Source organism: Rattus rattus, chromosome X (assembly GCF_011064425.1).
Source record: "Rattus rattus isolate New Zealand chromosome X, Rrattus_CSIRO_v1, whole genome shotgun sequence".
Classification (NCBI taxonomy): Eukaryota; Metazoa; Chordata; class Mammalia; order Rodentia; family Muridae; genus Rattus; species Rattus rattus.
The window spans coordinates 101074880-101080994 of NC_046172.1; the positions used below are offsets into that span (position 1 = coordinate 101074880).

General features: G+C 43.4%; 1 pseudogene; it reads right to left on the reverse strand.

The window, feature by feature from the left end:
* Positions 1–3782: 3782 nt before the first annotated feature.
* LOC116888113 lies at positions 3783–5836 on the reverse strand (annotated as a pseudogene).
* Positions 5837–6115: the final 279 nt, after the last annotated feature.

The window sequence follows — 6115 nt, forward strand, 5'->3', positions numbered from 1 at the left end:
AGTGACTTTAACTGTGTGAGGATTGCAATAGGAAGCATTTTTGCTTTTACATTGTATAGACATGTACACTGTAACATGAAAAGCAGCTTAATTTTTTTTTACTTTTGTCATAATTCTAAATGTAACTTCTTTTATTGTTGGTTTTACAAACACGTGAAAGATAATAAAGTACTGAGCATTGTTATTTGTTTGTTTTGTCTCAGTGCTCGGACTAGAGTGCAGGCAGCGCTTTGGGACAGTGAGACAGTACTGTTGCCACGAAGCCTGACTAAATCTGAGAACTGGCTCCTACAAATTATCATCTAACTTCCTTCACATGTACACACACATACTAAAGACAACATAATTTTAAAAAGAACCAGGGCCTTAAGCATGGTAGGTAATGCTTTATTTACTGTTGTGCTATCTCTCCAGCTCAAATAACATTTAAATATAAATGCCATTCCTTTCCTGACCATTAATACTTGGACTAAGTAATAATATTCTTGACATGGATGAATTACCAAAATATGATTTGGACCTCAGCCCCTAGTTAGACATTCTAAAGGCTTGTATGATGATTAATCTCAGTTCTTAACTTGATGAGATCTAGAGTCAATTGGGAGAGGATCTCTCTATATGCTTCTGGGGGATGGTCTTGGTTAGGTCTACTAAGTTAGGAAGATCCACCCACTGTGGGTGGCACCATTCCCTGGGCTGTGAATGTTAACTGTATGAAAAGGAGAAAAAGTCCCCTAAGTTCCTATTGCTGTGATTTCATCCCCCTGGCAGTCTAACCTTAAAAGTGAGCTACAGTACCTCTTTCTTTCTTCCCTGAGTTGCTTTTACCTGGGTAAAAGCACAATGACATGAAATGTAAATAAGCAGCCACTACTTTTAAGATTTACATAACAAGTTCTGTCCTCACATGGAGTAGTTTCTGCGTGGACAATTAGATATACTGTGGCAATACAAGAAAAAAATCAACTCTATACTTTGACACTATTTCCTTAACTAAATTAACAGTAATAACTGACAATTATTTATATTATTGGGTTGAAATACGAAGTGATCATTCATTTGATTTAACATCAAAAGCATTGGCTATCTTTATATTACAAAGACCTGATCCTTACTCCAAAGATAATGTGTAGAGACCAGGCTGGCCTCAAATTTGTGCCTATTCTGCCACGGCCTCCCAGATCCAAGGAAATAGATGTGCCCTGCCTTGCCCTGCCTTGCCTGACCCTGCCCTAATACCATTTGTATGAAAAATTGCTTTGAGAGAAAATATTTCTTCCCCTTTCAAAAATGATTTTGAATTGGGACAGATTTGTATGTATTTTCATTTTGGGGGACAGGGACTCATGTGTCGCAGGCTGGCCTCCTGCTTGCTATGATGCCAAGGATAACTGAACTTCCGGGCTTCTCGCCTCCACCTACCGAGTACTGGGGTTATAGATGCCTACAGTTTTCTGCATGGTAACTAAGCACTCTCCCAAATGAGCTGACTCTTCAGCCCAAGAATATTTCTTATGATACAAAATTAATACATGGTCATTAGAGAAATTTGAAAAAGCATAAATACCCACATGTAGCAATTGGACTGTTGAATCTCAGCATAGAAAAAGCACAATTTTGTTCCTATTTAAAAATCTTTAAATAATTCTGCACGAAGCTAAAAAGGCTGTAGTGAGAGGACTACACCCAAGTGATTCTTGTAGTGCTTCCTATTGGCAAACTGCACTTAGCAATGTGTTCCTAGGAGTTGAAAAATGTTCTCACTCTCTGTGGGGAAGTGGACATTGAAAGGTAGCCTAGTCCTCTGTTGAGCTAAAGGCTTTCTTTGAAGCCCTGGAGACAGTAGGAGCTTTGCCTGCTCCCCAGAACCAAGCCCCTGTCACTAGCTGCCCCCATAGATTTGTGGCATCAGTCACATAAGAGCAATGCCCCAAGCCCCCTCACATGGAGATGAGGCCTCTCTAACATCTAATGATAGGAAAGAAGACAGACCTGTGGTCATGTAGGCTCAAGACAGAGATCTCCATTCTAATGAGATACTTAGAGGCCTGGAGGCTTAGCCAATGAACTTTCCTTCCCAGCCACTCCCCTCCCTGTAAAAGGCATTTAATCTCAAGCGCCTGAGAAATGGGTGTGTATGGTTTTTTACACTTACTTCCCATCATGGCAATAAATGGTTGGAAATCATAGACTGTCTATTTTATTATCTGATCCCTGTGGGGAGCTGGTGGAAAGGTCTTGTCACAGAGTTTCTGTCTAATGTAGAAGGCCTCTCTGCACTGCCTACCACCAGCCAAACCAAGGACTCACTGTGGGATCAGTCTGAGCTCCCCCAACCCCTGGCCAGGAGCTAGACCCAGCCCACAGGCCCCAAACTCCATTCTCAACTCTTGTGAGGCTACCAGGGCACCTGTATGTCCAAGAGCCTGAGAACCTCATTGCAGGCCTGTGGACCCCCAACTACCTCTGGCTGTCCTGCACTTCAGACTACACTTTCTCACCCATTGGCACCTCCCTACAGTCTAGCATCTGCCCGGCCTGGTGCGGCATGGGATAAACACAGTCAAACTCCCTGAGTCCTGCCTCTCCGAGTGGCCATACCCTGTGGCTAAAGTGAACCCAGGACCCATAACCCTACAACTTTCTGACTAATTGAAATGTCTACACTATGATTTGACATTAAAAGAAACAAGCTATTTTACTAAGATATTTCTATTGATAATTATATTAATGAATAATAATAATTAATAAATTAAAACTCAATAGACCATAGTAAGAAGGTTACTAAAAGTAAATATATGAATCATAGCATTCAAACATCTATATTGCACCTTGTTCTAGTTTGTTTTATGATGTTGTGATTCAAACATGACTAATAGCAAGTTGGGGAGGAAAGGGAATATTTATCTTATACTTCCAGCCTACAATCCTTCATTGGAGGAAGTTGGGGCTAGAATATAATCAGAAAATAGAGCAAAAAATGGAGGAAGGCTGCTTACTGGCTCTCTAGCTGTCTTTTATGCTCAGCTAGCTTTTGAAACAATCACACGCGGTGTGTGTGTGTGTGTATGTGTGTGTGTGTTTTAAGAGGTTAGTGACAGAATAAAAACAGTCAACCAGGTTTCATCATTTCAAAGACAGTTTTCAGCCACACTATTCTGATTGGCACTCAGGTCTAAAGAGTTGTCCTCCTGTGCACCTAAATATCTACTAAGTCATGCTTTGTCCTTTGCTCTGTTAGGGGACTGAAATAAAGGGGTAAAAACAAAACAGTTTAAAGCAACTGTTTTGAAACAGCACTTCAAAAAGGCCAGACTGAACTCAACCTTGCTGTTTAGCTAGATTTGAATGGTAGATCATCCTGCTTCGACCTCCAAGTTGCTGGGGTTGTGGGTGTATGCAAATGTTCCTGGTTAAACAAAACATTGGACTTACATTCAAGGAAATGGATTATCTGTGAATCAGGTGTACAGTTGCTTCCCAGGGAGCAAGTAAGTAACAGTGTTGGCAGGATTTTTTAATTGCCAAGATAGATGAGGGAACATCTAGAGAGTACAGGCCAGAGATGCTGCTAAAACATGCTAGAATGTACAGGAAAATCTTTCATGATAACTATCTGGGCCTAGATGTTGATAGTGCCTCCTTATTCAAGAGGAACAAGAAAAAGAAATAAAATGGAGAGTATGGTGTCTATGCATGTATTTACATTTAGACAGTTCCTTTTAGGCCACAGAAACTAGGCCTCATATGCCTGCTGAATTATGAAAAATAAGCTATTTTTTTCAGAACTGGTATTTATTATCAAAGTCATATTCGATGTCAATAAGATGCCACAACTACAAGAAAAAAATAACTTGTGCAATTGCAATCTCAATGCAAACAAATGGAACCCCAATCATTAAAAAATTAATTCAAATTACCCCAAAAAGCAACTGAATTTTTTAAACATCTTTATATATCCAGCCAACAAATTAAAATGGTTAACATGAAAAAATACAAATTCAGAGGTCTGGTATTGATGTTTAAAAAAGGCAACTGCTTGAGCGTTTCTATCAATTCGAACATCAATCTCTCGACCACTCAAGCTTCATGCCATTCATCATCTGGCAGGCTCGCTCAGCCACCTCTGGAGACTCAAACTTAACCACACCGCACCCCTTGGACTTTCCGTTCTCCATCTTGATGTCGGCACACAGCACGTGGCCACATTCATTGAATTTGTCCTATAGCATCTTCCATGAAAAATCAAATGGGAGATTTCTCACGAATATCTGTCAGGCCTTCCTGGCTGTTCCAGGTGCATGGCCTGCAGCTCCGCCAAAGGAACCTGCGAAGCTTCCTCCAAAGTTTCCCCACTCCATCTCAATGGCTCGGTCAAAACCAGCACCGTCGGTGCCACCCATGGCCAGGTCCATTCGCTCAATACCAGCGGCCAATGCTGGGCCCACGACAGGGTCCATACATTCCAGGCTGTTGGCGCCCATTCGTTCCAGGCCCATGCGCTCAAGGCCCATGGTCAGTGGGTGCAGCCATGCGCTTCAGGCCGAAGTGCATACCGGCACCCATGCGCTCCACACCAGAACCAATGTGCTCCATGGTCTGGCCCATGCGCTCAATACTGGAGGCCATGTGGTGAAGGCCTAGTGGGCCCACGCGCTTGATGCCGCAGCCCACTCGATCCATGCCATGGCCTAAGCCTTCGCCCATGTGCTCCATGCCAGCACTGCTAATGCGGTCAAATGCCAGGGCCCATCCTTTCGACCCCAGGGACACTGCCTCCAGCTCCACTCCTCCTTGCTCTGCAATGATCTCTCCTCTCTTCAGTGCATTTCTTAGGATTTCATTTATCCGGCCCATGTTCATCCCGGATCCAAATCGCCCCATGTTTTCCATACCACCACCAAAGGGTCCTTCCACGATTTTATTCCCAATCCCTGTGCCTTCCATTCCCCATTCCTGCAGGTCGGTCCCCATTCCAATGCCTTTTTGTTCAGGTGGTTGCATCAACAGGCTGCCTCCCGGGTCCTAACCCCACACCGATACCACCAAGTCCATGAGGAAGTTGCTGTGGGCATTCAGGAGGAAAAAAAGTCTCCCTTTGGTAAAGGCTTCTCATCCATCTTGACGAGCATCGGTCTATCAAACAGCCACTGGCCATTAAACATAGATACAGCTTGCACAGCTTCAATGGACTGTTCAAACGTCACCGTGCATCTTCCACGACTTTTCAAATCTTTATCTTCCAGAATGTCTGCTCGGACCACCGCACCAGCCATACTAAATAGTTCTTTCAGTTTCTTCCAGCCAACTTTCTAACCCAGATTTGCTACAAATACTGTGCTTCCAAGTCTCCCAGCCCCTTTGCATTGCTCTCCTTGCATGTTCACCATCAGGATCTTCTTCGACTTTCAGTGGCCTCCCTCCCGCTCAGACTTTGCTTGTTTAGAACTTCGGCAGCTTTTTTCCTGCTCTCCTCCATCTTGAACTCAACAACAGCACATCCCCTTAACTTTCCTTCTGCATGCATTAAGAGCTCCACGTATGTTACCTCACCAACTTTTTCTTTAACCAGGTCTGTAAGTGACTGCCATTTCGCATCAAAAGGTATGTTTGTAATGAAGGCGCTGTATCTTTTAGTTGGGTTGGCATACGGCTCAAAGCGATTGCCTCCTCTTTTTAGGTTTTTCTCCTTCCTCTTCTCTTTCTGAGTAGGTCGTTCTTCACCCTTCAGGCCCGGAACTCCGTTGCCGCTCAGCACACAGGGCGCGCCGCTCTCTTCCTCCATTTTGGGCTCTGTCACTGCCACTTCGGCTGCCGCTTCGACCCCTGACGACATTTTCTCCGCGTCTGGACTTTGTGTCTATTTTTCTTTATTAATACTGATAATTGACCAGTGCATGAAGTCCTTCAGACTTTCTCCTGCAAGATGCAAAGATTTCAAACTGAAATTTTAACACTTTTAAAATGTTGAAATTGTTATTATTTGTGTGGGGGGGATTGCATATTCTCAAGAGTGTGAATACTTCCGGGACTCACATGGGAGAGCAAAAGACAACTTGGCAGATCCAGTTAATCTCCTTCTACCTTTATTGGGTTCTGGAGATTGACTTCAAGT